This window comes from Phallusia mammillata, chromosome 5, assembly GCF_965637545.1.
Source record: "Phallusia mammillata chromosome 5, kaPhaMamm4.hap1.1, whole genome shotgun sequence".
NCBI classification, from domain to species: Eukaryota; Metazoa; Chordata; class Ascidiacea; order Phlebobranchia; family Ascidiidae; genus Phallusia; species Phallusia mammillata.
In genome coordinates this window covers 21375924-21399765 of record NC_137256.1, presented here as the reverse complement: position 1 = coordinate 21399765, position 23842 = coordinate 21375924, and the positions used below count along the sequence as shown (strand labels likewise).

The window sequence follows — 23842 nt, the reverse complement described above, 5'->3', positions numbered from 1 at the left end:
GCGTCCCTGCCGTAAAACATGAGTAAGGTACCATTCAATACAAATTTTAAGGCAAAACAGCATCGTTTTGCCCAAAATACTATCAGCGCTCCATTTTTCTTTCCCCTTTGACATTAAAAAGTTTTAATAATGCAAAATAAATAATCAAAAACACTCTATTATGTAATTAAACATAAGTTTTCCATGAATTTCGATGAAACGCCAATGCTTGCACCAAGTGTACCTTCTTGGCCAGAATTTGCGATCCCACTACGGCAAAAGTAGAGCGCGCAGAGCGACAATCCGGGTACCGTTGGAAAGGTCCATCCCTCCTCTCGACCTTGCACCCCTCACTTTGCCCTCCCAGGTATGAGCGCAACCCAGCGATTGTCTGAACACAAGAGGATTTCGTCGTATTGTTACGTCACAACGGCTTGTGGTAAAAACATGGGACCGCGTTCGATGGAATAAGTAATTCTTCTTGATGGTTTGCACAAATGAAACTTGAAGGTTCTGTCGTTTTCGAATTGAAACCTCGAAGGCCTAGCTCGTGGTCGACCTATCCAAACACGGTGTATGTAGTACGCAGTGATAGAAAAAATCATCAGGTGATACGCAATCAGTATAAATTTAAAAACCACTGATCTAATCGAACCAACCACAATTGCACGCGCTCCAACAATGCCACGTTAATTAGCGCTGCTCACAACACAGGAACACTGGGGGCGCCACAGAGCGTATGCAAAGTAAAAATTGTAAAACGAGTCCCTTAATGGCCCCTATCGTGGGTTCGATTTCCAGCTCAGGCCATTTTTTATAGCCTACGTCTTGCCACATGGAAATGCTTGGTGACTGATTCGGTACAACGCCACTAATAGGTCCGGCGTACTATGACAGTTTAAGTAGACAGCTCGTGTTAGGCTAATTGGGTACAGGGTGTAAATCCCGGGATAGACAGGATACAGAAAATAAATTTGCAAGTTGAAACATACCTTCTTACCCAATACTTACAATACATTTGATAGGGTGATAGTGATAATTAACTTAGATTTCAAATGTCAAACAAGCGTGGCAAAGCAAACAAAAATGCACAATTTCTTAAAATTCCGAGTACCATTTGAATTTTTGCATTTTCTAATTGTGCGACAATCTGTAAACACAAACAACTGAAGCTATTAATTGGAATACAATTTGAAATATTTCGTCGCAAAAATGTACTAGTTATGTACGAATTCAAATACATTTTAAATTTTATTTGAATAGCCGGTGATTACAGTTTAACCAACTAATCGTGAATACATACGTGTTTTCGTTTCAAATATCAGAGTATTTCGTTGAAACGTTTCCCATATGCAATCTCAGTTGCTTTGAAAGTTTAACGAAACAATCTCAGTTGCTTTGAAAGTTTAACGAAACAATCTCAGTTGCTTTGAAAGTTTAACGAAAACAAATACCTTCTGAACTTGTTTTTAATATTTATTGGCAGGAGAAAAGTACTTTGAAACATGTTGTTACAACTGACAGCGATTTTGTTGTATTATACGTCACTTGTCAGCGGACAGCAGCAATGCAGTTACGTCACCGTTGCAACATGTGGTGATGACGTCACTGTCACGCCTGGGAACCTGTTGAGTGGGAGGGGTGAAAAGGGGGATACTGGGTTACCAGGCAAATTGGGTCCTAGGGGATTTACCGGCCTAAAAGGGGATGTTGGGCCGCCGGGCGAAATAAAAGGCGATAAAGGGGCTGTTGAGCAAAAGGAAGAAGCCTTAGACTTTGAAGGTTTCAAGCGAGAAATAAGAGAAAGACTTCGAGGTAAGGTTTCCGGAAATCTTAAGTTTCAAAACCGCAAACAAAACGTAGAAAATTTAAACGCATAAAGTGCTTTAATCGACAATTGATTTAAAAGATATCTGTTTTTTAGACATTGATAATCGGTTGTTTCCTGTCAGCTGTTCGACGTCATCAGTGACGGGTTACCAGCGAATACGTAATAACAAGAAAGTTGTCTGTGACGACACATGGACGGTAAACCGAACAATATGTAGAATAACAGCGGAAAATTACAACACTCATATATTTCCTGCACAACAGGTTTTCCAACGACGATTTAACGGAAGTGTGGATTTCAACCTAACCTGGCAAAAGTATAAAGATGGATTCGGAAACGTGGAAGGAGAATTCTGGCTCGGTGAACAAATAATTTAGTTTAAACGCGAAAATTGAATTTGACTAAAACTTCAATCCAGGTTTGGATGAAATACACGAGTTGACTAGTGGACAGAACTGCAAACTGAAAATAAAGATGAAAAGTTTTGATTCCATAACGGCATACGCACAGTACAGGTATGATTCCTAATAATACAATAATATGCCTATATGGTGGCGCTACAACTTTGTCATGATAAGGAGACTGTAGCAACCGAAGCTCAAATTGAGCAGGAACTCGGCCGAATGTTCCGGCGCGCCTGACCCACGAACAGTCACACAAAAACTGATCGGGTTCGAACCTGTAAAAAAACATCAAATTGAACTGTATTGAACAAAAAATTGTATGTTGAAAAACATCTTATTTAAAAAAGTAAAAATACAATTTACCTTCATAACCTATGCCAGTGGAAATATGTGTGCTAGAACAGGAGTTTCCAAACTTTTTGGACAATGGACCCCTATATGTCAAAATGTTTTTTCGCGGACCCCAATCTTATGTCGCATCAATTTTCCGCCTAACCAGCGATGGCGAATCAAATTCGCGTCTATGCTCTCCAGTTTGTAAAAATCAGACAATTTATGTGTTATTTTTCTCCACCCACAGTATCATTTTGGACACAATCTGGCTCCAAGGTTCTATTGCGTAACAATAGGTTGGACAACTTGTGTTTTATATAGACTTTGACCTAAACATCGTCCCTTCGCATTGAGTTATTTCTATGTTTTTATGTATTATTTTGAATTATTAAGCTAGGCCTAAGGCCAATTCGAACAAAAATTGAAACTTCACAACTTCATAACCTTACCACCTATGGGGTTATCTATTTTAATGCTCGGACTACATAGACCTACAGGTAGATAACCGAAAAACAGTTTAGCCTTGTAGCTATATGGCAAACCTTCCCGACTGCTATACACCGTACTTTTAATTGTTGCATCATAGACGCCGAATGCAATTTTTAGGTAGAGCAACTACCAAGACGTACTAATTCATTTCAAATATTTAAGATTGACACGGCCTAACATTCATTAAATAATTCATTTTAGTTACGAATCACGGAAACATTCATCTGCGACAATGGAAGTACGGTACCATACAATGTCAAGCCTGTTTTCGCCATTTTGTCATATCGTCAGGGACCCCCTGTGCAGTCTTTGCGGACCCCCAGGGGTCCGCGGACCCCACTTTGGGAAACCCTGTGCTAGAATATTCGGTTTCGGCGCTCCTCCTAAGCGTGTAAAAAGTGGCTCACCACTTGTTGAAAAAGAGCATCTCGCCTATTCAAAAAATACACATTGGTTATGAAAATGCTGGAATGCATTGGCAAAAAGTTCACTAGGTTTAAAGATAGAAGTTTTAATACTTCACAAATTAATTCGTATCTATACAACCAGCAATCAAACGGGGCGGTTTTATTTTATGGCGGGGTATTTATTCTCACAAACAAGTTAAACTTCGGATAAACCACTGCAACTTGTCATAGCTACTGGCTAGATAATATACCGTCCCAAGCAAAACCAACAAAAAATATTTTGGCACACAAAAATTAGGCAAACCTTGTTGTCAGTGCGCCCGTTAATTAAGCTATTTTGCAACAAGCACAAAATTGTGCAATAATCCCATCATCTACATCAGTGGTTCCCAAACTTTTTCATATTTTTTTCAAAACGGTCCCTTTGCCATTATTTCGAGGGCTCGCAGTCCTTATACGCCAAAATGTGTATTTCATAAAAACGAAAGATGATTGCAGGATTTTAGCTAGTTGTGCAAAATTGCGCGTAACAATCATCCAAAGACAGCATGTGCATCCCAAACAGGACAAAAACATTACGATTGTGCTCGAACAATTGCATTTTTGATAGTTGTCATTCAATAAAAACCATTGTTTGGCAATGGAGACAGTCGACTCTCAATTCTACTTTGATTTAAACTTATTTAGTGGCACAAACTGACGCCAAATAAGATTATAGAATTACTCCAACCGCTTCGCGGTCCCCCAAAATTGCCTCACGGACCCCAGTTTGGGAACAGCTGATCTACATGATTTATTCCGAATTGTGTCAAACATGAATGGATTTTGTTAGTTTGTTAGCAACAAAGCATTCCTTTTCACATTCTAAATTACTGTTATTTCGCAAAACAAGTCTTTGTATAATAGAAGTAATGCCGCCATATAAAAGTATAAAAAGTATATTAAAAAGGTAGGGAAAGTCAATTACTGTTCTAATTTGAAATTTAAGTCTTTAAATTTATTTATGATATTTCTGTTATTTGTCTGCGCTAATAATTGCCAAAAACAACGGACTGTATTTTATTTAGAACATTAATTGACAAGAAACAATACATTTGAGTTTTCCTCTCAGGGGGAACTGCGAAACCGAAAAGACACAGCGCACCTCGAGCAAACGTTTTTCAACTGTTGGTGCTTTCACAACTCAAAATCGTTTTCTATTTTGCAAGTAAAAAACATTCAGGCTTTTTTTGCAAGTAGAAAACAATCACTAAACCGACTGGCCTGAAATCAGGTCCTACAAAATGCGGGTGCAACCGGTGCTGCGCGCCAGGGTCCATAACAATCTAATTGGGTCATAAAATTAAAAACTAAAAAAAAAAACAGTTACGTGGACACTATTGTTTCTATGAAGACGCAAAGTCAGAGTTGCAAGTCGGGCCGGGTTCGGGCTTAGGTATTAGTCAGAAAACGGGCTCAAAACGGGCCTGACTTTACGTTCCGTTTCCGCCATTTTTTAGTAACAATTCTCTGGCTTTGACCTAATGCCCACCCTACTCTAAAACGTATTGTTTACCACATTGTCTACTATTGTTCATTGTGTTTGTTATCTTTTCTTTGTTTTGCTTTCTCATACTTTGTCGCAAGGCTTTCGTGGATAAGCCTGTCAATCAAAATTTCGGGCCTAAACGGGCTTTTCAAAAACGTTTCGGGTTCGGGCCGGGCTTATACTTTCGGGTTCGGGCCGAGTTCGGGCCCGCTTGCAACTCTGCGCAAAGTGTTGGTGCAGTTTTCCAGCATAGCATTCTTTTAATACAAATACGGGCCCATCTATTTCTGACTAGTGCGCGAGTAGGGGCTATAAAATGTGTTGTTCTGCAGGACATGTTTATGCTCTCCAGGGCCCTGCCTAAAATTTTGAAACAAACAATGAACATCAAATCTACTTCGTTAAAAAAATCCAGCGCATTACAAAAAACAATACACAACTTGAGATACATGTTAATAAGGTGTGGAAATTTAAAATTAGCTTAAAACAAGGAGTCGAACCGCTTGTAAAAGAGTTCGGACTTGGTTCGGGTTCACTGTTTTTGGGGGGTTTGAGTTTGGTTTGCCGTTTTAATTCCGTTTATATTAACTATATTTAACCCATTATTTACACGGCCTTGTCGAACTCTTTAGGCTATGAACTGCACTACACATATACCAAGTCATTTTTAAAACCCCCCATACCTCCTATCACGCGTAATCAAATATATTTGTGGTGGCGATTACAAAAAAAAAATACCGGCTGCATTTTTACTGGTTCAGTTCAGGTTTAACGCAAAACAAAACATAGGTTCAACTCCGGTTCGGGTTTTGAGGCAATCGTTTATTACGGTTCAGGTGAATTTAACCGCTCAAACCGGTTCGCAGTTCCGGTTCCGGTTCCTGCTTTAAACCTCGTTTTATTTCACGAAACGAGGAAAAATATCCGCGTTAAGCAGAAACAAAAACCTGAAGGAAAGCGATATGTGTTTCCTTCAGAAAAGGGGAGCCATAATAAACACAAAAAAAACACCAACAATGTGTTTTGTTTTCGCAGTTCGTTTGCAATCGACGACGAATCAGAAAATTATCGTTTACATGTTTCTGGCTACAGAGGAACGGCTGGTGACAGTTTGGAATGGCACAACGGAATGCAATTCTCCACCAAAGATCGGGATAATGATCCGTAAATACAGTTTATACACATAAGTAAAAAATCTTTCCGCATAAGTCAAATCATAGATTACTAAACATAAGTTTAGTAGGCCTATTCTATGGTCAAATGAACAAGATTTTTTGTTTCATTGCAAATTTGTTTCGTGGCGACATATTGCAAAGACAAAAAGAAATGTACAAAGTCAATTACATAGAAATCATAAAAACAACGTAAAAAATACACCACTAAAAATTGCAAAATAAATTTTTTGAGTAAGGTTTCATGGCAGCGGGATAGGTACTTAATTAGCTACCTATCAATGGGACTTTGCCGACCCTTCCCTCCGCTAGGCACTGTAGAAGGATGCGGGAGCCCACTACAGTACTTTTCTCCCAAGAAATTGTCATGAGAATTCGATCCAAAAATTTCATGCCGGCTCGGTCGTCGCCCGGATCAACAAGGACCTCGCTTGCCGTTCCACCTCTAGCGGCAGTGAAAAGTAAGAGAAGAGGACCATCAACCCCTCGCCTTAGACTGGGAACATGGGACGCACGTACACTTTGGAAACCAGGAAATTATGAACTAACGCTGCGTGAGTTAACACGCAATAACATTGCGATTTGTGGTATAGCAGAAAGCAGATGGACCGGCTCTGGTCATTTTAAAGCATCATCAGGGCAACTCATTGTTTTTGCGGGAGGCCAGAAGCATGAAAATGGAGTTGCTTTCATTCTTAGCAAAACTGCTTCTCAATCTATTCTTGGTTATAATCCGATAAATGATCGCATTATATCTTTGAGAATGTGCGGAAAACCATTTCACTTGACCATCATTCAAGTATATGCCCCGACAACATCACATGATGATGTAGAGTTGGAATATTTCTACACTTGTTTGGAGAATACCATCAAAATGGCACATTCACAGGACATCGTCATTGTTATGGGAGACTTTAATGCCAAAGTTGGAGATGAAAAGATTAGTTCATGCATGGGAAGTTTCGGGTTAGGTGAAAGAAACGAAAGAGGTGAACATCTCCTGTCATTCTGCGAAGCAAATAATTTGACAATCATGAACACTTGGTTTAAGAATCACCCAAGACGGCTATACACTTGGACATCACTTGGACAAAATGGCCAAAGAAATCAAATCGACTACATTTTGGTTAAAAAAAGATTTAGATCCAGTTTAGAAAAATGCAAAACTCTGCCTGGAGCTGACAATGGCTCCGACCACAACCTGCTACTAGGCATATTTAGGCCAAAACTAAAAAGACTTCAAAAGAATGAAGTATGCAACCGTCTACATGCTGATCTTATTTCATCGGACACACAAAAACTAAACTACTCCTCAATTTCTGAAGAACTGTTTGAAAGTATTCGTCGCCAGCAAGACGTCAGTACTTTATCATCAAACAATCTTTGGAAGTTAATCAAGAATACCATATGGAAAGCTGCGGGGAAATCTGTAGGCACAAAAACCTTTAAGAAACCAAAAAGGCCATGGATCTCAGAAAAAGTTGTAAAATTGGCCAACCAAAGAAGAATTTCAAAAGGACAAAAAAGGAACGATCCACAAAAGCAGAAACGATACAGAAAATTGAGCAATATGATTAGCAGAGAAATAAGGGAAAGCAAAATAAAATTTCTTAAAAGTTTGAGCAAAAAAGCAGTAACTTCATATCACAGGGGTAAAACGCATGATTTCTTTAAAACAATAAAGTTAATCTCTTCAAAACCTTACACCCAAAAGACTAACATCAGGGGCAAAGAAGGCCAATTGCAAACAGACAGTGAGGGAATCAAAGAAGCGTGGGCTGCCTATTGTGAAAATCTGTACAAGGCTGATGGTGTGCCTGATGTTTTATCAGTCACGCCGGATAAGGCAAGTTTACTCGAACCTCCCATACTACTCTCTGAGGTTGGTGAGGCGATCCAACGTCTAAAAGCAAATAAATCGCCAGGTGTGGATGGAATTCCAGCAGAATTTCTAAAACTTGGTGGAGCAACACTTGAAAAACTGCTGCACCTCTTGTGTCAAAAAATATGGGATACTGGTATTTTTCCGAAAGAATGGAAAACTTCCATTTTTATTCCTCTGTTAAATAAGGGGGACTCCACTTTATGCTCCAACTACAGAACTATTGCTCTGATTCCACATGCTAGTAAAATCATGCTACACATTGTAGTCAGACGAATGAGCAAAAGAGCAAATGAAACTAGAAGGGTGGCTCAGCACATATTGCCATTGCACATATACTACGTACACTTTATTTAATAGGTACCATATCAGTCACTGTCTTTTATAGCCTTAGTTGTTTCTGCAAGCAGAAACTCATGGGTCCCCACACATGCAAAGTTGTAAATAATGCATTTTGCAAAAAAAACTATGAAAAATTTTGGTGCTATCTGTTTAAACAAGGCGATAAAAAGTCTGAAAACATAATCATGCTATCTGAGGTACAAACTATTCAAGTCACATTCAATTCGGCAATTATTTGCAAAATTTAACCATTGCAGGGGTTAATGGGGTAAACGGTGGGGCTGCAAAGCAAAACTCAACAACCAACACCTCAAAATAGAATATTATAATTTTTTTCTAAATTTTATGACATTGTTTAAATAGTTAACCCTTTTTAAGGGGCTAATGGGGTAACTGATCGGACTACAAGGTCAAACGTCAAATTCGACACCTAAAAATGCCATATTGCACAAACTGTCAATATTTCATGCAACATGGTCAATGTTTAAAAATCACACCCACTTAGGGGTTACTGGGGTGAAGGTGGGGCTTACAGGATCAAAGAGATCAATGGATGATGTATTTTATAAACTGTCCATATTTCATTAAATTTAGACATTGTTCAAAAAAAATACTCATTTCAGGGGGCCAATGGCATTAATCTTGGGGATGCAGTGTGAAAAACTACAATTAATACCTAATTATGGCAAACTGTCAAAATTTCATCCAATTCGGACATTGTTTAAGAAATTCACCAATATTAGGGGGCCAGTGGGGTAAATATTGGGGCTGCAGGATGAAACACAACAATCGACACCTAATTATGGCAAAATGAACAAACTGTCAATATTTTTTGCAATTCAGACTTTGTTTAAAAAATTCAACGTTTTTAGGGGGCCAGTTGGGTAAATATTGGGGCTACAGGGTGAAACACAACAGTCGACACCTAATTATGGCACAAAGAACAAACTGTCCAAATTTCATCCAATTCGGACATTGTTTAAAATTTTACCCATTTTAGGGGACTGGTGGGGTAAATATTGGGGCTGCAGGGTGAAACACAACAATCGACACCTACTTATGGCACAAAGAACAAACTGTCCAAATTTCATCCAATTCGGACATTGTTTAAAATTTTACCCATTTTAGGGGGGCTGGTGGAGTAAATACTGGGGCTGCAGGGTGAAACACAACAGTCGACACCTAATTATGGCACAAAGAACAAACTGTCCAAATTTCATCCAATTCGAACATTGTTAAAAATTTTACCCATTTTAGGGGGCAGGTGGGGTAAATATTGGGGCTGCAGGGTGAAACACAACAATCGATACCTAATTATGGCACAAACAACAAACTGTCCAAATTTCATCCAATTCGGACATTGTTTAAAATTTTACCCATTTTAGGGGGCTGGTGGGGTAAATATTGGGGTGATTAAGTCAAACAAACCAAAAGGCACATTCACATAACCATATATTCAATCTGTGAAAGTTTCATCCAAATCCAACAAAGATTTGTTGCCAAAAGTGCATGGACAAACTTCACGGCGGAAAAAAGAAAAAAACAAGAAAAAAAAAAACATAGTGAAATCAAGATGCGTCCCCTTCAGAGAAGGGGACCCATAATCATTTCTAGAGAACAAGCGGGCTACCAAAAACATAGGGGAAATCGTGATCAACTATTCAATCTCAGAATCATAATGGAAAAGGCACTGGAGTACAACAGGTCGTTACATCTGTGCTTTGTCGATTACGTAAAGGCCTTCGACTGTCTTAACCACCATCGGTTGTGGGAAGTCCTATCACAGTGGGGTTTCCCACACCACTTTATTTGGCTAATAAAATCCCTGTATGAGGGTCAAACAGCGACAGTTCAAACTGCAGCAGGACTTTCCCGTGACTTTCTCATACAAAAAGGTGTTCGACAGGGTTGTGTGCTTTCCCCACTTCTTTTCAATTTGTACAGCGAAAGAGTCATAGGTCAGTCCAAGGGTGGATATGGTGGCCTTGACTATGGCGGAGAAAAGCTGCACAATCTGAGATATGCAGATGATGTAGTCCTGCTTGCGGGATCAAAGCAATCACTTCAGCGATCTTTTCAGCTATTGGAAATACAAAGTAAAAAAAAATGGGCCTGCCTATAAACACAAAGAAAACGAAAGTTATGGTGGTAGCAAAACATCCCACAACAAGTGGTATTGTAAGATCCTCTGGAAGTGTTTTAGAACAAGTCAGCAGTTACACCTACTTGGGAGCAAGCATAAGTGATTCAGGAAGTGACTCCCCTGAAATTAGCCGGAGGCTGGCTATGGCAAGAGCAGCCACACAGAATCTCCGCTCTATCTGGAAAGACATGACTATCAGCAACAGCCTAAAGGTTTATCTGATTAAATCTTTGGTTTGGCCTGTTGCTACCTATGCTTGCGAATCGTGATCGAACATAGGACCAACAACTCCATATTAAAAGAACTAAAAGTACAACATCAATTCATTAGATTTATGCAAAAACAATCTCTAAAATATTATGGACACATTAATCGACACCCTGAAACGTTGGAATATTTGTGCCTACATGGACGACCCCACGGCAAGAGATCAAGGGGAAGGCAAAGACTGCAATATATAGAGGGAATTAAACATGCAGTAAATGCCACATCACTTGTGGACCTCACTCGATGCTGCTCAAACCGACAGAGCTGGAAAGAAATAAGTGACAACGTCTAACCGCTAAGGATGACACGTCATATAAGGTTTACAAAATATGAGTAAATAGAAAAATCTCCACAGCAGATAAAATGACTCAAACGTATTTTTAACTAGAAAAGTGGCTTTCTGATATACTTCCATTTTATATATTCTATACGACATTTACCAACTTACTACACTATACACAATTTATCTATATGTATGATTGTTTTTGCAAGCAAAAATGAATGGGTCCCCACACGCGCGTTTATGCGGATTTACGGTGAACCTATGTTGCGGTTATTTTTAGATTTTGTACATAAAAGCATTAACTTAACTTTAAAAGTTTTCGTCCGTATTCTTTTTGTATCATTATTGTCATATAATTACAAAAAAACGGTGATAAATGAACGGGAAAAATACTTTCAATTTAATCTCTTGCTTTGACCTTGATATTGTGGTTCAAGTTCAGTATTTAAACATAAATTTTCCTAGAAAGCCTTAACTGTTATATTAGACACTATTTTAAAAAGTCATTTGCTACAAAGCTATACATAACAACTTGTTTTTCACTTAACTTTGTTTCGCAAAAACGACCGTTTAATGACCTTTTTACACTGTTTTTAACAGCATGCAGTCCTCAGTGTTCAACAATACCGTTTAGCCTAATTTATAGATGACTTAAGTACTAATTCTTGAATTGATTTGTCAAAAATAAAGAAGATACATTATGACGAAAAATTCGTAACTGTGTTGTAATGCCTACAAGTTGACCCTAAGTGACCCGTGGTTATGCGACGGCCAAGCTGACAACGAGAATTAAAAGACCATTTATCGCGGCGTTCTAAAAAGTTAAGTTTATTTTTTCATATTTATGTTGATCAACGACGTTTTGCCCGACATAAACGAAACCGAAGTACGTTTATTGAGATTAAATTACGTCTTAGGTGTAAAGCCTTCGCCAAAACTGAAAATGCGCGTAGTAACTCAATGAAACGACACAGCATTGCTGCACACAAAAACAGCTGATTTCTAATCACCCAAACGACTGTCTCGTAAAACACGTCTGTCCGGACGTCAAGCTGAGCACTCCCGCTCTGCGGCCTTAATCGTAAACCAGTGAATTCCTCCCTTGGGACTTATATCTGACTGATAGCGTACAAATTTTATGGGTTGCAAAGGTAACTGGCAAAATTTTAAATACTAAACGAATAGCCTGCTTAAACAATTTTTAAAATGTTCAAATATTTCTGCACCATAGGGCTTCTGCTTTATCAAGTAAAGCCGATTTAAAAATTTCACGTTTTGGGGGGCTGTGGGTGAACCAAGGGATCAAACAGGGTCAAAATTTACATGGACCATCTTTAGACCAATATCTGTAATTTGTGTAAATTTGAAAAAGTTTGAACCATTCTTTCTTAACCAAAACGTGGGAACAATAGCCGCGCTAAAAAATTCACGTTTTGGAGAGCTGTGGGTGAACCGAGGGATCAAACGGGGTCAAAATTCACATGGACCATCTTTAGACCAATATCTGTAATGTGTGTAAATTTGAAAAAGTTTGAACCATTCTTTCTTGACCAAAACGTGGGAACAAATCCGCGTTAGACGGAAAAAAAGAAAAAAAATACGTACAAAAACAATATGTGTCCCCTTCAGGGAAGGGGACCCATAATAATCGTGTTTAAAACCGTTTATCGTGTTTATAACCATAAAATCATTAAAACGGCCCGTGTGTTGTCACAAGTGATAAATAATGGCGCTATTGTTTGCAACACACGACTAAACATTTCACTATGTGTTTGTGTAGTTTGTATCGAGGTTAAGTATTATTGGAATATTACATTGTAACACAGGTGGAGTGGCAACTGTGCACTACATCGTGGTGCTGGCGGTGGGTGGTGGTATAATGGTTGTGCCACTTCTAAACTTAACGCTGAATGGGGAAGACGAGGCTTACAACAAGGTTGGAACCGCAACCTGATGTGGAGAGACTGGTATGGTCAAACGATTAAAGAATCAATGATGATGTTCAAATGCGACTAAAATCAACATTTCTCTTTCAAAGATGAAAATATGACTTTTAATATTTTTTTCCGTGTCAGTTCAAATTATGTAAATACAGTTACCCTGTTGAGTTAAGTGTTAAAATTTCGCTAGATGAAAAATTCGCATAATTCTTCCTCTTTAACCGAGTTTTTTTCTCACAAAATGAATTTATCCATTTTTATGAAAGGTAATTTGAATGTAAAAATATATGCAGATAAACCGTGGTATTATTACTAACCATTGAAATACGTATAAAAATGTTTGCATTAAAAACATAGATTTGATTTTGTGAATACAATACACGGCTTCAGCACTTGTTAAGTTGTGTTTCGAGCTTTCCATTTTTTGGATAGCAAAGACAGAAAAAGTTAACGAACTTCTTTCAATTTTTCAACTTACTGCGCACAAATGACGTAGCTGTAGAAATCGCCATGGAAACTAGAGTTGAGCCCACAATCGTCACAGAAATGTCGAGTCGCCTTCAATCGGTTGCCCTGATAACGAAAAAAATGGTTTGTCACATTTTTCCCATGGTTACGAAAGTGGAAACCAACTTTATCACTCTTATGTCATGGAAACCAATGCATACATTATTTGCTACTCACACCGTTGTTATGGTAACTTCTTTATTTCTCGGCTGCCCTAGCAACAAAGGGTAAAACCTTATTTCTAACTGGGTCGTCATGGCAACGGAGGTGGCGTGTGTGCTTTGGTTGACTTCGGTACATTGTTGCGCGGATCGATGTAGCACGTGTCTGTTATCCGTCGGGTTGAGGGACGAACTCGGGTTGAACCGACAACAAATCGTGCCAGGGAAGATCGGAAAACATCGGATTGCTTCGGAAAATAGAAATAAGTTTGTGAGGTGACACACGTATTTGCCATGTAACAGTTGGATAATGTTGAAACCAAAACATTGGGCAAAATGTTACGTATTGGCACAAAAATTCAGTTATATTGTGATGAAAGAAAACGAAAGTGTTTTGTTTGACAAACATTTTCATGTTGCCGTATTGTAGCGATTCTCAAACGGGGTCCACGGTCGCCAAAGGGGACCAGGAGCTGTTTGCAGGGAAGACACGGGTGTGGGCTCAATAGAAAAAGCAAAAACATTATTCTATTTTTCTCAAAACGTAGCCTCTTTTTGAAAAAGCTTTTCCAACGTAATGTACAGAATTGTGTTTGAAGAAATCACTAAATTATAAATTTCAGCGATTTTGTTGGCAAACGCTAATTTGTCGATACTTGTTATGATGCTATCTATACAGTGCTCTTCAACCGGGTATACTGTATACCCAAGTGTATACCGCATCAAAATTAGGGTATACGACTGAAGAAAGGTATACGAAGGGTATACAGCCGAGGTCAGTCTTACTAAACGTCACTATAGTGTGTTTTTGTAAGATGCAAGAAGGCATAGCATCGTGACCTATGTGAGACTGACCAGCTTGATGTGACTATTATTGCGCTAATTGGGATTAAAATTGTTCCGTCAATAATAATGGAAATTGTGAAACAGTAAGCACATATCACAAGGGTGCACACCCTTTTCGCTGTGACGGCCGCATCGTGAATCCTTTTTAATAGTGCCTTATAGCTAATTTAATTTCTAGGTTGTTCTGTAGAATCTAGATTAAGCTAAACAGTCTAGGGATAAGACCTTACTGTTTATGACCCTGTTTTCGCATTTTTTACCCGTAATAGGCTTACAAAAGCATGCGGCTTTTGGGCTGTTAGTATTTTTCCAGACCCTCAAACTAGTTTTGCAATCCAAATATGTAGAAAAAGATGTTTTATTTTTGCGTCACGGCCGCCAGTACATTCATTTAAGTTTACATGTTCCCGGCCACAGGTTATCTACCCCTGACCTAGTATCACAATAATTCAAGTGAACAACCAAGTAACTATTATTTGACTGTTTTACTATCTGTGCATATTTTTTTGTTATGTGACGGGTATACAAAGTTGCTTGAAAATTGTAAAAGGTATACAACAGGAAAAAAGGTTGAAGAGCACTGATCTATAATACACAAACAACTTTCACATATGTAATCATTACATACCGGTTGTTTGTTCTAAGAAATTAATTCTTATGCTAGTAGGCTAGATTGTAAACTTAATCTAAACTCTGCCTTTTCATTATACGATGTTCAAAGGATTTTGTGTCGAGTACCGAGCATCAAAAGCCACAGTGCTCGGTACCTATCCCTGATAAATAAGGCGAAGTTGTAGTTTTTTTAAAATACCATTTGAGCCTGCTCGATTGCTAGAATTTTTCGTTAGCAAATGTCGAACCAATTTTACGGCGTCGTCTGGCAAAAACGCTTTCAGTTTGAGAAGTCACGTTACACAGGTGCAACAAATCGTGCTGCGTGTTTGCTCTGCGTTTCGAAACACGAATAAGTTAACCTACATTACCGTTTACAGCGCAATATAACTAACATCGTAACAACTTATTTCCAACCAGTGATAAAATGGTCAAGTGACGACTGCGTTTCATGAAGCAGAGGCATTTTTTCCATGCGCCACTATCGTCAATCACTCCCATTGCGTCAGCTGTGCACTGAGCGAACACAAATTTGACAAAAGACAGCATGCAAAAACATATTTGGGGCTGTAAGAGTAATAACTGAGCCGATTGCACTGATTTTTTTAACAGCCAACAAGGAGCACCCTATCCACAGCTGTTTAAAATTTCAGCAGGTTAAGTACTGTAGTTCTGACCTCATTAACATGTGAACAAATAAACAAATATTTCGGGTTAAAGGGGTGAAAATGGATATATACAACTTCAAGTTACAAAATACTTTAAAATACGCTGTAATGTACCAATATAAAAGTATGAAACTCCAGAATCATCTGCTTTAGCAAGTATAGGCGTTTCAAAAATTTCACGTTTTGGGGGGATGTGGGTGAACCAAGGGATCAAACGGGGTCAAAATTCACATGGAACATCTTTAGACCAATATCTATAATGTGTGTAAATTTGAAAAAGTTTGAAACATTCTTTCTTGACCAAAACGTGGGAACAAAGGGGAGCCATAATTATAATACACAACTGCTGATTGTACAAAGTGTGTACATTTTATCTAATTCAGAAACCGTTAAAAAATTGGTTAACTTTAGGACGCAGCTTTGCTGCTCTGTACATCTGGTGGCAACAGACATTTGTGCAGCTACTACATGGCAAGCACTTGTTAAATCATTTTTTGTGTACATTAGTTAAGTATATTGTATCCATAATAATTTATGTGTTCAGTTATTCAAAATACCTTTTGAACCTGCTCGATCGCTGGAATCTTTCGTTAGCAAATGTCAAATCAATTTCTTGCCTCGTCTTGCAGAATTTCATCTGCCCCAGGCCACTCGATGTCTGTAATGTAAAAAACAAATGAATAACAACAAAATGAGTAGTAAAATATTTTGACCAATTCAATGAAACAACTAGAAAAGTGGCTTTCTGATATACTTCCATTTTATATATTCTATACGACATTTACCAACTTACTACACTATACACATTTTATCTATATGTATGATTGTTTTTGCAAGCAAAAACGAATGGGTCCCCACACGTGCGTTTATGTGGATTTACGGTAAACCTATGTTGCGGTTATTTTTAGATTTTGTAGATAAAAGCATTAACTTAATTTTAAAAGTTTTTTGTCCATGTTCTTTTTGCATCATTATTGTCATATAATTACAAAAAAACGGAGATAAAAGAACGGGAAAAATACTTTCAATTTAATCTCTTGCTTTGACCTTGATGTTGTCGTTCAAGTTCAGTATTTAACATGAATATTCCCAGAAAGCCTTAACTGTTATATTAGACACTATTTTAAAAAGTCATTTGCTACAAAGCTATACATAACAACTTGTTTTTCACTTAACTTTGTTTCGCAAAAACGACCGTTTAATGACCTTTTTACACTGTTTTTAACAGCATGCAGTCCTCAGTGTTCAACAATACCGTTTAGCCTAATTTATACATGACTCAAGTACTAATTCTTGAATTGATTTGTCAAAAATAAAGAAGATACGTTATGACGAAAAATTCGTAACTGTGTTGTAATGCCTACAAGTTGACCTTTAGTGACCCGTGGTTATGCGACGGTCAAGCTGACAACGAGAATTTAAAGACCATTTATGGCGGCGTTCTAAAAAGTTAAGTTTATTTTTTCATATTTATGTTGATCAACGTTTTGCCCGACATAAACGAAACCGAAGTACCTTTATTGAGATTAAATTATGTCTTAGGTGTGAAACCTTCGCCAAAACTGAAAATGCGCGTAGTAACTCAATAAAACGACACAGCATTGCTGCACACAAAAACAGCTGATTTCTAATCACCCAAACGACTGTCTCGTAAAACACGTCTGTCAGGACGTCAAGCTGAGCACTCCCGCTCTGCGGCCTTAATCGTAAACCAGTGAATTCTTCCCTTGGGACTTATATCTGACTGATAGCGTACACATATTATGGGTTGTAAAGGTAACTGGCAAAATTTTAAATACTAAACGAATAGCCTGCTTAAACAATTTTTAAAATGTTCAAATATTTCTGCACCATAGGGCTTCTGCTTTAGCAAGTATAGCCGATTTAAAAATTTCACGTTTTGGGGGGCTGTGGGTGAACCGAGGGATCAAACGGGGTCAAAATTCGCATGGACCATCTTTAGACCAATATCGGTAATGTGTGTAAATTTGAAAAAGTTTGAACCATTCTTTCTTGACCAAAACGTGCGAACAATCCGCGTTAGACGGAAAAAAAATACGGACAAAAACAATATGTGTCCCCTTCAGGGAAGGGGACCCATAATAAACCAAGAATTTAACCCAATCATAGGCTGGTGACGTCAGAATCCTGACGTGTTCTTTCAACTAAGCCAAGAATAAATCTAGTGGATTTGCAGTTGCATGGCCAAAGCAAATTTAAGTGAAGCAAGCACGTTTTGTTTTTATGCGACTAATCAACTGCGCCAACAGAAAGTCCAATACAAGCACCGTTGCTACCTTATATGCTGTGCATGTCAGCTTTATAGCAGAGGATCACCAGTTTGACCATCAGCCAGCAACTACGAATATATTCGTTACTTTGATCAGGCCAGCAATACAGTTTTGTACAAATCACAGGTGTGAAAAATAATGACAAAAATTACTTTCGGCAGGCAAACCACTATGCCTGTGTAGCTCAGATGGTGATTTACCCAGGTTATACACCAACCTGATCATCCAATTTGGGGAAACGTCACTTCACAAAACTGTGCACTTTGTCAAAGTAATCAGAGTCTTCAAACTTACAGTCGTCTGTTTATCTGCCTGGGTCGCTTGTTGTGCAGCAGGACTTCCAAGCAGTGAACCAACCACTTCCTCCATCTTGGAAATCTACACAAATGTAAACAAACTTACACAAAAACATTAACGAAAGTTACTCCAACAAAATATCTGGTGTAAGCTACTGGGTTTATCAAATTATTTGCAGCAACATATTTTTAAAAGTGTTACTAAATACGAGTCGTCTTTTTGCTGAGTGATCTATATTTTATAGCTTGATGATGAAAAGCAGTTGTGCATGACAATGCTGGAACTCATTTTAACAAATTTTCTGCCAAAATTAGCCCTACCCGAGCTAGCCCAATTAGCCCTATTTTTTAAAACTTTTTACTCTTACTTGCCTTATTACCTATCACACACAAATGAGAAAATCCTATCTCAACAAAGACCAGTCCATAGATGTTTTTGTTTCTTCTCAATTTGCCAATTGGGTTGTACCATTAACTTTGTCCTTTGATATTATTCTCTTCATGATCTATTCCACTCTTTTCCAGCAAAGCATCTGATCAAAATAGATGGACAACCTAATCATTGCAACAAAAGACTAGAAAGGTGGATTTTCACAATATTATTACATCATATTGACTATTTGGAAAATAACATATACTTGCTATGTCACATGCATTAGGTAAAATAGTTTTTATGGTGTTAGTAAGTTTAATGTGGTGGGTGTAAGTGGTTTAAATAAGGGTATAGACAAACTTAAAAGTATTTGAACTCGTACTTTAATGTAAACATGTACAATTATTCCGTAAACCACAGTACTTGCTTGCACAAATTTTTTCTACCTTAGACAGGTTAGCTCAGGATAAATAATCATGCCCAACTTCAAACCAACTATATTACACAGATCCAATGCAAGCACACACACAACTTTGTCTTCGTTCATAACAATGCCTTTTCGTAGCAATAACTATCAGCATTAAACTTAACAACTATTGGGTATACGTGGGATACAAGAAACAGTCACACTACTGTAGCAAGCGGACTGCTGCCCACCCTTGCTTTAGTTCATCACAGTGCTTAAAACACAATAGAACATATCGATTACTCGGTTTTGGTTTGGCAGCAACTAAGGAACAACTGATAAAGCTGTTAACCTACCAATAGCTGCTTAACTGGTGGTAGTGGATGATTGGCAAATCTGGTTGTCAATTTGGTCTTTTACTGGCAACTAGTTCCATGTAACCACTTTCCAGTCCTTCCATGGGATGCGAAAATGTTTCGAAGCAGTTCTGGAGATCTCCACTAAAGGAATGGGGTAGCTGGGACAAAAATAAATTGTTCCTAAATTCTCAACGGGGGCGTGAACATAAGTAGCAAAAAGTTTTTCAACAAAACAAAATTAAACATTTACTGAAACCAGAGAACAGAGAACCTCTGTGTTTACATAATAAATCATTCGTTATGTAATATGTAGATGATACTGTTAATTCAATAACTTTCAAGTAAAAAACTCACACTTCCCTATGATGACAAAACTGTAAGCTGCCTCTTAGAACCAATTATGTAAAAACCTTGTCACACTCAACTGGAATCGAATTCCATTGTTCCATTCATCCATTTTGGTGAAAGTACATCGCTTGTATAGACAAATTGACTCAAAGACATTCAAACCTGTATTCCAGAACTATGCAGAAAAATAACTTACAACAGTATCTCATAATAGTAGTGAGTTATACATAGATGTACAAAACACTATTTACTTTACTGGAGTCTAGAGATCACATGCAAAAAGCTTTTTTTGATCAGGAAGCTTAATTTTAAATTTTTTAACATCTTGGGTAAAAAAAATAACTGTTGGCCATCAAACTTGGTTTACAGCCATGAATTTTAAATCTACAGGGGTGGCTTCGCACATATTGCCATTGTGTATACACTGTGACCCATTTCTTAACATATATATATATATATATATATTTCTACACTTATTTTATAATCCATCCCATTATAGCCACTGCCTTTCATAACCTTAGTTTCTCCAAGCAGAGATTCATGTGTACCCCATACATGCAAAGTTGAAAATAATGCATTTTACCAAATAACTATAACAAATTTTGGTGCAATGAGTGTCATGAGCAATAAAATGCCTGAGATGCTACATAAGGTACAAACTTTACAAGTAAAATTTAATTCAGCTATTGTTTGCAAAATTTGCCCATTTTAGGCGTTGTTGGGGTAAATGTTGGGACTACATGGCAAAACTTAACAATCAACATATCAAAATGGCAGATTAAACTATATTTCTAATTTTAATGAAATTCAGACAATGTTAAAAAAAGTTACCCTTTTTAGGGGGCTAATGGGGTAACTGATGGGACTGCAGGGCAAAACATGACAATTGACACATAAAAATGACAAACTGTCAAAATTTATCCGGGTCCGCCATTGTTTAGAAATTAAACCCATTTTAGGCGCTAATTGAGTAAAGGTGGGGCGTACAGGGGTGATATATTATATAAACTGTCTAACTTTCATATTATTTCGACATTGTTTAACAATTTACATTTTTCAGGGGGTTATTGTTTAAATTTAACAGCCAATGGGATATTGGGGCTGCAGGGTGAAAAACATCAAATAGACTCCTAAGTATGGCAAAATGATCAAACTGTCCAAATTGTATCCAATTTATATCTTGTTTAAAATTTTACCCCTTCAGGGCCATGGAGTCAATCATAACAAATGGCATATCTACCATCTGTAAATTTTCATCCAAATCCACCAAAGATTTCATGCCAAAACTACATGGACAAACTTCACAAGAGAAAAAAAACATGATGTAAAATGAAATCAAGATGCGCCTCCTTCAGGGAAGGGAACCGATACTATGAGTAAAATATAAGAAAAAATCTATTTAGTATGGTTTAGCCCTTAACTATAGTGAGCTAAATAATGTGATAATAAAACTAGAAAGGTGGCTTTCTAATATACTTCCATTTTATATATTCTATATCCTATTTACCAATTTACTATACACATCATTTGATCTACACATACGATTGCTTTTGCAAGCAAAAACTCTATTTTTAGCCTCTTAAGGAAAAACTTTCAAACCCAAAGTTTTGGCTGTATTTTTTTGCATCATTATTGTCATATTATTACAAAATAACAGTAAATAAAAAAGGGATAAATACTTTCAATTTAATCTCATGATTTGACCTTAATATTGTCGTTCAAGATCAGTTTTTAAACACAATTTCCAAAACTAAAAATGTGCGTGATATCCTAATAAAACAACATAGCAAAGCTGTGCAAAAACAGCTGATTTCAAATCACCGAAACGACTGTCTCATAAAATGCTTGTCCGGAAGTCAATTCTTTTATGTACTGCATAAGGCACAATGCACGAAACTCCTCGGTCCAGTACCTTAGTAGTTTTTTATGAATTTTAAATTTGAAGTTCAAATGCACAAGACAAAACAAAATTGTAATGTTTCCAAGTTTTTTGAACCTAGTTTGCAATAAGTCACTATGCCAACTAGAAACAAGGCAGCGCAAATGTTTATTATGGATTCAGGTTTATTATTTACTGTTACAAAGGGTTTAAGTTCAGTTCAAAAACAGAGACAACGCTATCTTGCTTAAACACTTTTAGAAAGATTTGAAAGAAATAGTATTAAAAACGCTAACACTCCTGAAGTATGAAAGAATCCTTAATGATTTGGTATAACAACTTTAATTCAATTTTGCTTGTTGTTATGCAATATTTAGAAGATTTTTGGGAAAAACATTAAAAACAGCAACGCCACGCATCCATGCTTAAAAATAATAAAGTAAAGTTTAAAGCCTGTTTACTTGTTGAACATGCAACAGTTACGATGCCAGAATATCAGTACCAGATAAAAGGAAACAAACATCTTAAAAACTAAAAATAATGGCACAAAATTTTTGACATATTGATCTTGCTTGTTTTCTTAGTTCTTTCTGATCTCATACACAGTCATAGTGACAGAAACTAGTCCGTTACATCAATAAGTATTGTGAAATGAGTGATATATTCATCAACGCTGGATCACAGTTACAAAGTGTACAGAAAATTATAAAAAATTTACTTGGGAGTAAAAAAAATGTACTTGGGAGTAGACAAAAAGCCGGGCTGGCTGAATGGCCTGAAATCCCGAAAGTCATTCCTTGCTTAATTGACATCTCAAAAATTATCTTTTTATCCACGCTTAACTTAGTCAGGTATTTGCATTTGACCATGACCATTGTGATGGTTCATGTGATCCATAGACTTGCAGGTCACCTTTTTTCAAACAAGTCAAAATATTTTGTGAAACTCAGTCAGGCCAGTCAGGCTTTTAGTCATGTCCATTAATTGCCTGTTTTAAAGATATACATGTATATCCAAATTTAAGTAAACTGAACATTTTTATGGTCAGCGCACATCCAATATATTTCAGAGAATTTGTCATATTAATGATGAATATCAAGATTTGTTTTAAATGTGCTGGAACAATTACAATTGCCTCATTTATCAAAAATTTTTGACCAAACAATGCTTTTCTAAGTTTAGCCACTGGAATGCTTGAAAAGTGTAAAACGCTTTGCAAAATTTTAGAACCGTTTTTGGTTTTCGCCATTATGCGCTCACTTTTAGCTGGTGCATTTTCTGATTGAAACGAAACGGAAACACGTGTAGAGATATAGTGAAACCACTTACCGAAAACTTGACTTTACCGCGTGTTTCAAACTGTGTTATTGGTTCTTATGGTTTCCTAAAATAATTATAAAAAACTCCTTACAAGAAAACCAAATTAACATTTTCAAATTAGTTTTATGCGAGAGATCGAACCGCTCGTTTGCAAACTCGGGTTTAGTTGTTTACCTTTTGAGATTTCTATGAGCGCATCAATTAAATTTTAAGAGGCAACTTTTGCCACTACATCTTCCGTTAATTATTACTTTATTCAAAAACGTAACTGCCAGAGAGCTTGTGTATCTCAATGATGGCGTTTAAACCAAAATCCATAGAAAACAATGTAAGGTCACGTTTATTAACAATCCTGATATGACAAAGGGGAATTGTCACGTTCTGCGCTGTGAGTAGTGATCTGGTTTCGGAGTGACCAATATATCTGTCATATGACGCCTAATAACCAGTGGCGGGATTAAATTATTTTGTCAGCCGGTTCTTTCACAAAAGTCAACAACACGACTGCACTGACACAACCGCCAAGTCGGGAACTGCTGCGTGAAACGTGCATTGCAGCTGTATAGTGTTATTAGCAGTAGTGGGATTCAGCCGGTTCGCACCAGTTCTATAGAACCGTCTCAGGAAATTTTATGAGATCAGCGAACCGGTTAGCATTACTGGTTACTGTCAATGGGCTTTTTGTAACAGAACCGGATGAAAAATATGACTTTTGTGATAGAACCGACTGACAAAATATTTTAATTCCGCCACTGGTTATTAGGCGTCATATGACT

General features: G+C 37.4%; 1 long non-coding RNA gene across 5 annotated transcripts; it reads right to left on the bottom strand.

Annotated features, from left to right (window-relative positions):
• Positions 1-5464: 5464 nt before the first annotated feature.
• Positions 5465-23228, bottom strand: LOC145229272 (uncharacterized). 5 transcript variants are annotated; one of them, XR_013860407.1, is made up of 8 exons: positions 19874-23228; positions 19517-19677; positions 18762-18936; positions 18303-18463; positions 16352-16452; positions 13687-13916; positions 13479-13573; positions 5465-7151 (listed from the first exon to the last, which is right to left on the bottom strand). It is a non-coding gene; the product is annotated as an uncharacterized LOC145229272 (long non-coding RNA). The 5 variants fall into 5 exon arrangements; XR_013860405.1 differs by having other exon boundaries at positions 13685-13916; positions 18380-18463; XR_013860409.1 differs by having other exon boundaries at positions 13685-13916; positions 19945-23228.
• Positions 23229-23842: the final 614 nt, after the last annotated feature.